At 33.9% G+C, this 9660-nt stretch overlaps 1 long non-coding RNA gene across 1 annotated transcript; it reads left to right on the forward strand.

Annotated features, from left to right (window-relative positions):
• The first annotated feature begins 3566 nt into the window (after nucleotides 1-3566).
• On the forward strand, nucleotides 3567-8674 carry LOC129059291 (uncharacterized). The gene is made up of 3 exons (XR_008525085.2): nucleotides 3567-3690; nucleotides 4174-4401; nucleotides 7924-8674. It is a non-coding gene; the product is annotated as an uncharacterized LOC129059291 (long non-coding RNA).
• The last annotated feature ends 986 nt before the right edge of the window (nucleotides 8675-9660 follow it).

Genomic DNA, 9660 nt, shown 5'->3' on the forward strand with positions numbered 1-9660 from the left:
GCCTTCATTATAAAAAGTAGTCTAACAAAGCAATGATGCAGTCTACCTTCCTGTTTATGCATGAATATGTATTATGTTTGCATTTTAACAGTGGCAGCCCATGACTGATTTGTGGCCACTGATGAGTCATTTTCTTGACTAATTACATTAGGTCTGTTTATGATATGAACAATAAAATATGATGGATAGCTGAATTCTACAGTTTAAGTGCAGATGTTAAGAGTTTCCATTCAGCCTATTGAAAGAGGTACCAGATAGTAATTTCACTATGCTGTCTTTTTACACTATTGCCTTCTAAATGTTCAGATGCACTGAAAAAATGTTGCTTTTTTTGTATGACCAGTTTAGCTAAATTTCAATCAGATTTTCTATCAAATGAAAATTTGAGTATAAAAGGCTCTCTTTCCAGAGACTTCCATATTACAAAATGAAAATATAACTTAGGTCATAATGTTGTCCTTGTTATTTTCTGTTTGAGTAGCTCTTCCGACCTCTGCAACCAATAGTCAGTGTCTGTACCATCAACATACATATTCCAAATGATTATTGAGACTGGAGGAGTCACGTGGCTCAAGGAGGTCCAACCTGCCCTCTTATGTAACCCCAGGCCTGTCAATATAGAGGGCTCAATTTTCTCTTAATTAATGAGCCTCAGCTTTCATGCTGATGTTGCTCTTTAGTTCCTATGAATTTAGGTGCCTTGACTTTGTCTTGAGTTTCATTTTCTGAGAGAAAATGATTCAGGCTCCTTATTATCACTGGTGAGAATCACACAGTTGGAAGATCTACATTGAGAAACCAACTATACCATGAATGTATTTGGTGCTGTTATTATACAAGTTACTTACAATTCTACAGTAAACTTTTTCTTATCAATGTAATAAGTATAAAGATACCTCTTTGTATAACAGAAGTGTTATGTGTTTTGAAAAATAATATACGTAGGCTGGGTGAGGTGGCTCACGCCTGTAATCCCAGCACTTTGGGAGGCTGAGGCGGGCAGATCATGAGGTCAGGAGATTGAGACCATCCTGGCTAATACGGTGAAACCTCGTCTCTACTAAAAATACAAAAAATTAGCCGGGCATGGTAGCATGCACCTGTAATCCTAGCTACTCCGGAGGCTGAGGTAGGAGAATTGCTTGAACCTGGGAGGCAGAGGTTGCAGTGAGCCGAGGTCGTACCACTGCACTCCACCCTGGGCAACAGAGCGAGACTCCATCTCAAAAAATATATATAACTGGTTTGTTTTTAGTTTAAAATTTTATGTAAATATAAAATGGTGCTGAGATTTCACTCCCTCTTCAATAAGTGTCCTCTGCTGGTTATTCTTTTCCAGAAACCAATTTCAGAAATCTTCAAGGAAGTCTGAAGCCAGGCGCCGGTGGCTCACACCTGTAATCCCAGCACTTTGGGAGGCTGAGGCTGGTGGGTCACCTGAGGTCAGGAGTTCGAGACCAGCCTGACCAAAATGGTGAAACCCTGTCCCTACTAAAAATAGAAAACTTAGCCAGGTGTGGTGGCATGCACCTGTAATCCCAGCTACTTGGGAGGCTGAAACAGAAGAAATGCTTGAACCTGGGAGGCAGAGGTTGCAGTGAGTGAGATTGTGCCACTGCACTCCAGTCTGGGTGACAGAGCGAGACTGTCTCAAAAAAAAAAAAAAAAAAGCTTCAATAATTCTGGAAGAATAGTAGATTGCAAAAAAAAGACTGTTGTTAACAACCAAATAGCCAGGCTCATTTGAACAGCTTGGACATCTTTACATATCAGAAACTTACATAACATCATATTAAAATAAAAGAAAACATGCCAATGCTGTGTCTTTATAAGAGATTTCAATTTTAAGATGTTTGCTATTTTAATGTTTTTATAATTTACCATTAACCTCAACATTTAAGTGGATGGAGTTTTATGTGAAGTCATGGCCATCAAGCATCTATTACAGATGGTGCCATCTAAAGAATATTAGTACTCACCCTCCCTAACTCCTGACTAGGTGATGTAAAATCAGAGTCTACTCTCACTCAATCCCAGTCTGTTCCCTTCAGTCCCCATGACCTAGAGATGCCTACTTAATATCTATTCTCTGCTTCCTGAACCTTTCTAGGATCTCTATATTGTTGGATGCAGCAATGTGCTCATCTAAAAAATTGCATTTTTCTAGCTGCCCTTGCTTATGAATATGGCCACTGATATGTTAGAAGAAGCTGTTGTGTGAGCTTTGGGGAAAACTCCTTAAGAAATCTGGAACTGGTAGGGGATCTTTCACTTTTCACCATGTTCTTATCTGGACTTCAGTAATGATAGTGGAAATCCAATAACCATCTTGTGAGCATGAGGTCAATTTGAGGATGGAAGCCACACACTACAGATGATAGAGCAAAAAGATGTTAGCAACCTGGGTCCTGATAACTTTATGGAGCCACCATAGCAACTCATGTTATACGAGAAAAAGAGATGTTCTGAAATCAAGTTTAAGCCACTATTATATTTCAAGTATCTACAACAAGAGCTCAATACAACTCCTAGCTTTTATTACCCTTCCTAAAATAGGCATATAAAATTGTATCTTTTTACCCATAATCAGAAAATAGCAATAACATACATATATACACATGCATACAAAAATGTGTATTTGAAAATGTTTGGTAGAATAGGTACCATAATTACCAAAATACATATATCATTTATATCATTTTCTGTTTCTATTTTCTTATACTTTTCAAGTAGATTTTTTTTTTTTTTTTTTTGAGATTAAGTTTCGCAATTGTTGCCCAGGCTGGAGTGCAATGGCGCGATCTCAGCTCACTGCAACCTGTGTCCCATGTTCAAGTGATTCTCCTGCCTCAGTCTCCCTAGTAGTTGGGATTACAGGCATGCACCACCACACCTGGCTAATTTTGTATTTTTCTTGTACTTTTCAATATAATAAACATGAATCTCTTGTAAAAAGAAAAAAATTCATTGAAGGAACATATTGAATGAAAATGGTATACCTGGCACTTTGGATTTATAATTCTTACACTGTAATAACCTCATTATCTTATTTTATCCTCTATACAAGTATATGTATATATCTGCTAGTTACATGCAAACAAATGAGTCTGTGATAACAATATTGAGAAGTTGGACAATCTATATATTTTTACTATGACTATTATTTAACATCCACAGATCTGATAATATTTGTTATAAAATACTTTTCTTTCAAACCTTGAAATGGATTCATCTAAGTGCCAAGAAAAAAATAAGTATCTAAAAATGTCTTCTCTGGAGATAGAACAATGGGCAAAGTACAACTGAGAGGGCTCAGTGGGGCTCAGTCACTGCCATGCCCCAAGTGTTCCAGAAGATTAGCACTGTCGTAAGCGTAATTATGATAGATGATGATTAGGTGTTATCTTTGGTTGTTTTTTCTGGCTTTCTTTGACATGCTTGTCTTAATTAAACCCAAACTAGAATGAAAAATAAGAAAATCTGCCATTTAACCTACTGTATAAAAAGCCAAAATTACACATCAGCTCATATTTATTCATCTTTAACAAGAAAAGCAATGCCATTGAAGATTAATCAAGTGTTGTTGTTTTTATTTAACTCTTATATCTTTTAGATTTATGTTTACTAGAAGCCATGGATGTGAAAGTATGTAAAATTATAAGACTCTGGGAAGACAGACTGAGAATAGAGGTATGGATTGGGGGAGGGCGACATTTCCTAACACATATTATGCATATAAAAAATCTGTGGTAGAAAAGATACCATAATGGTCAAAATACAGATATCATGTTCTTATTTCTATGTTCTTGTGTTTTCAATATAATAAACATGAATCTCTTTTGTAATAAGAAGATAAAATTGTTAAAAGAACATACCTGGCACTTTGGATTTATAATTCTTACACTGTAATAACTGAATTATCTTATTTTATCCTCAGTTAATAAAACCCAGAATACTAGTCATCATCATCATATTCCTTTATACACATTGTGCTACTATTAAAACTATGTCCATACACTTTTTTAATATATCTGGCTTCAATAGGTAACAATTTCTCTAGGCTGGAGTATGTGTTAGACCTAGTGACTTCTAACAAATAGAATATGTCCGAAATATGTGTCCCTTCTGAGTTTTGATTATTTCTGTCTGTTTCTCTCTCATCATTCACCACAGCAGACACAATCTGCCATGTTGTTAGCTCCCCTGTGAGGAGACCCATGTGATGAGGAACTGACGCCTGACAACAGCCAGAAGAGTGGGCTTGGAAGTGGATCCTTAAGCTCCAAACCTTGAGATGATCCCATTTCTGGCCAATATCTTGACAGAAAGTTGATGCAAGACCCTGAGCCAGAACCACCCAGTTTAGCTGTACCCTGATCCTTGACCCTGAGGAATTGTGAGGTAAATGTTTTCTCTCTCAAGCTTCTAAACTTTGGGGTAATTTATTATGCAACAATGAATAACTATATATATATATATGTCATACATATTATATATATAATGTATAATGGATAACATATATATGTGCTGCTATATATATATGTTACCCATTGTTATATAATAAGTATACACACATACACCCACACACACAATTATTATCTAAAACCAAATGTGGAATTCTGGGGTAAAACGAAAGAAAGCTTAAAGTTTCCTCAATCTCTACTACCTCCAAAGTCTACAAATTTACCCCAAATGAGTAAATACTAAAAGCTATGCCAAACAAAGCAGCTATTGAGTGAAGGAGGAGGTTCATCATCAGTCCATAGTGTATTACAAGAAGAGGAGACTAAAGAATTCAGAAATCAACCACGACCTTTACTCTGAGATTGCTGTCTTCCTCAAATCAGCAGGTAGGAATCCAGGGATAAAGTGAATGGACACAATTCTGAGAAAAACTCTAACTCTCACCATTTGGTTATGAGCCATAAGTGCCTCTCCAAACTCGGAGGGATGAGAAACACTGAACACCGTTGAAAAGAATTTGTAAAGACCTGTCTATATATTGTCTATCATGGTTTTTGTTTTCTATTCATCTTGCTAATCTATATTTTTTCATACATTCCTTGCCTTTTAAATTATTCTTTTCATTTTCCTCCCTCTTCTATTTTGAAAATTAAGATATATTTTATTCATAAAGTGACTGACTACATTAATAATTTCTACAAGCATTATTTAAAGTATATATTAGCAATATCTCTATCCTCTTCCAGAGTTTAGACCAATGATTCTCAAATTTAATATCCATACAAAACGCTGAAAGAATTTGTTGGACTTCTGACTCTGACTTAGTAGGTCTGGGGTAGACCTGAGAGACTGAATTCTAGTTACCTCCCAGGTGAATCTGACTCTCCTGCTCCGTGGAATAGAGTTTAAGGAACAAGGCCTTACAGCCCCATAATTCCTTTCATCCCTCATTCTAACTAAAATTTCCAATTTACTATTGTTTATTTGATTTCTGACTTTCATCTTTTTAACCAGTCTAGCCATTACTCTTATTACTTTATAAGTCAAGGTTGATTTGTAGCTTTTCTCTGTCTCCATTCTTCACTCTTTGTGGGTTTATTTGTAGCTTTTCTCTATCTCCATTCTTCACTCTTTGTGCCTCGTACAGTTCTTTGGGGGTCATTTTTCTTTCTGCTTTATATTATGATCTGCTAGTAATAAACTTCAATTTAAGTATATCAGAAAATACCTTTATTTTGCTTTTCTTCTTGTTTAACTGTTGTATGCAGTTTTTGAAAATAAGAGTATTTTCCAGGAGGCTGACAGAGGAGCCTCCAGCTTAAGCCCAGGAGTTCAAAGCTTCAGTGAGACAATTGTGCCACCTACTCCAGCCTGGGTGACAGAAGACCCCCGTCTCTTAAAAATATATATACATATATATTTTCCTATATAGCCAAAATATTTTCATCCCCCTTAAAATAATTTTTAATATATTATCATCCCTTATTCAAGTTTTTCTAATAGTCTCAAAATGTCCAAAACAAGAGACAGAAACACCACCATGAATTTAATTTGCTGCTTCTTTATCTTAAGGACTATTGTATAGTCAAGTTTTTCCTCATGCAAGTAAAAAAAAAAAATAGATTTCTGTGTTATGACATTGGTGCCACACAAATATCCAGTTTCTGTCAAACTTTTCATCTTACGGTTTCAACACCAATTGATAATTGTTACTACAATCTATAGTCATCAGGATTTGTAAAAATTGATTATTCCTCCTACTTATTTTATAGAATTATCTAGCTTTCTCTTATTAGACAAAGCTATTTAGTACCCTAAAATATAGTTGCTATTTAAATGAAGAATAAATTCTTTATTCCTTCTCTTAAATTACCAAATTTCAAAAGAAAGTTGATTTAATAGTTTTGTTAAATAGAGATGGTTCTTTTTTCATTGACTATCATCATGAACCCAACCATTTTCATAAGTTATATTGTAATGATTTACCATCATTACTCTTTGTTGAAGCCCAAATGGTTACAATTACCAGAAAGAGTCTCTTTAAATTGGCACCTATCCTAGCCCAAAGTGAATGTCCTCATGCCTACCCTCAAGCAATAGATTAAATAGAAACCAGCAATATCTAGCCCTCAAAGTGAAGCTCTTAGGGAAAGATCAGATGTTTCAAACAAGCTGCTAGAAAGTTTAAAAATATCTTCAAAGTGTGTAATGAAGAGAATAGTATAAAGTTCTGAATAGTATTATCCATGTCCTCTGATTTCTGTTAAAAGGATTTTTACTCATTCATTTATTCACATAATGAAGATGCATTAAATTCTTGCTAAATTCAGGGAAGATACCCTGCCACTTGCTAAGAAAACAGCTTAGCTCAAAGCATATATACATTGTCCTCCTCTATGCTGCTGTGGTGAAGGATTCCTAATCAAATAACTTCATTAACAAATGTAAGCTTATCACTTTAATAGGTTTTTTTAAAGAAAAGAATGACAGGTTTTGAGAATGTGATCTTCTATCTGGGAATAGACAACATTGGGGGAGGAGTGGGTTAATGTTATAGGCAAAAATAAAATAATCCAGGTAACGGAAGATGAAGATATTTCAAATAAATAAATTTCAGCAAAGGTCCATGCTACTGAAAAAAGCCATGTGAAATGATACTGAAAATATACATTGAATTTAGGAAAGCATAGGCCATTGGTGAGCAATGTGAAAGCTCGTGAATGTTATTTTGGTATGGGATAAAGCCATTTATTTATATATAAATCAAAATCTCTGGAACTACACACTATAACCTTTTAATAAACTTTTATAATAAAAGTTTACAGTAAAGAATCATGTTCAGAGTTGGGGAAGAGAAAAAGTAAATTATTATTTTCCATAGTGTTGTGGTTATTTTCATGCAATGTAGTATTTTAAATTCAAAGAAGGAATTTTCCTAAAACTTTTTTAGGATTAAATTCTTAAATTTTGTTGTTTTAAGAGAATTATGTATAAGAAATTTTGTTGTTTTAAAAGAATTATGTGTAAGAGAATTATGTGTAAGAAAAAGTATTTGTATAATCTAAGTTTTATAATTTCATGATGCTGTCCTTGTGTACAGAAAGATATATGATCACTGTGCTGGTAAACTAAGATACCTTGAATAAATATTAATATTTTTAAAGACTCCTTTAAACCAATAATAGGAACTCTGAACTCCTGAGTCATGGGGTTTTGATTTTGTCCCAGAATTTTCTTTCTTAAAAGGCAGTATGGCAAGTATAAGAATGTTACACTTTCATTGCATCCAGTCTTTTTTTATCCTGTTGTGAAGAAGGGTCCTGTAATTCCAGATGAAGCTCAGTTTTTATATCAGCCATTTTTTTAGAAAGAGAACTATATTCTGGATCCTCGAGTGAAAGTGTTAGGCATAAGTAATTTAGTCTTTTTTTTTCCTCCTAAATGTGCTTGCTTCATTAGGTTTCAGAAGAAACTACCTTAATGAAGAAAGAGAAGGGAAAGACGTGAAAACCTCCAGAGTTCTTCAGAAAGGCTTCCTTTGCATAGAATCGTTCATCAATTTCAACAGTAACAGAAAGTAACGGAAACGTGATCTGAATGAGTAGCTAAAAATTGAGTAGTAGCTTAAAACTCTATTGAAGTTTTTCATCAGATATGGGGCACAGCTTGACCCTCGTATTATAAATATTTAAATGCTGTGGATATTTTGCCAAAGTTTAAGCATTTCTTCCCAAAGGAACAGTGGCGATATAATGTGAGTCATGCTAAAGTACTTAACCATCAGTGGGCAGATTTGTGGCATGAATTTTTGTAATGATTTTAAGTAAGACCCGGTATATTCACAAATATCCAAAACTTTATTTAGAACTGTATGGGAAGCTATGCTATCTAAAAGCTCATTCTTATTAAAAGTATTTTTTCAGGAAATAAAATGATGTTAAAGCTGGAAGTCCCTAGCACAGAGAGTGATTTTTTTTTAGATGCTCCCAACTCAATATTAGTAAATTTTCCTTTCCTATTTTCTTATTTTTGTACGTATGCCACTGATGTCTAGCTTATACACTTGTATTATATTTACAGCTGTTTACAACCATTGAACCAAAAGTTCTATACCTGTTGAATGTCTAAAAGTAGAGAAAATTAATTGAAAAGCAATAGGTTAAGAATCAACCTGTGGTCCCAAGAAAAAGAAGTAAAATCCTATAAAATTCTTAAAGCATTTCCTCTATAAATATTTGAAAGTTATTTAATCTTTTGGTCTTTATAGTGCCTGGATTGACATTCTGCATTAACTATGGAATTATTATTATAAGGAATATTTTGTGATTTTTATAAGAAAAAGTATTTCTCAAAGGCATTGGAAGAGCTTTGCTAACTCTTAGAAGAAAGAGGGAAGAGAAGAGGGAAGGAAACAAGTAAAACGAACTGGTGGTACATCGTGTCTTAAGAGATAATACAAGGATATCATACTGTAGTGTTTTCAGACAAAAATTATGGACAGGCTAATTCGTGAAATAAGATGAAGACCTAAAAGGTAGCAATGATCCTATACACTATAATCTGTAGCGGTTGTTTTCAAATTGCTTTTTAAACATAAAAACAATTTTAAATCCACTATTTTAGCACATTCTGGTCTTATATAGTAATTACATGGCTATATTTTTCCAGTGTGACATATTTAAAATACATATCATTAAATTTCTGGTTAATCTTAAACACAGAAATAAAGTACAAAATTTCTAGTTGTTGAAGTATGTTTAGAATAAAATATATTAAAATATCAATATTTCAGTCAATAATTTAAAGTAAATGGGGGTATATTTGTGTACATACATATACACATATATGTGTGAATGCATAAAAATACAAACGTGTCTATATAAGGATCTATACTGCTCTACATTTTTAAAACACAGAAGAAAAAAAAACTAAGATGTCTTTTTATGACTTTTTAGTCAACTATAGGGAATTCTTCAATTGTCCAGAACTCCTTCCTCTTTTTAAGGCCAAAGGATCATTACCTTCTTTTGTCCACATTCAAAAAGAAAATCAACTTAATCTCTAAATGAATATTAAATTGATTTCCTCTTAAAGTTGACATCTGTTTAACATAAACTAATTCCAGCAGGCTAAAAGAATTATAAGCCAAAAATGAAACCCTAAATCTCCCCAGGTGGCTGAACAGACCCGCTCTGT

This window comes from Pongo abelii, chromosome 4 (assembly GCF_028885655.2).
Source record: "Pongo abelii isolate AG06213 chromosome 4, NHGRI_mPonAbe1-v2.0_pri, whole genome shotgun sequence".
NCBI lineage: Eukaryota > Metazoa > Chordata > Mammalia > Primates > Hominidae > Pongo > Pongo abelii.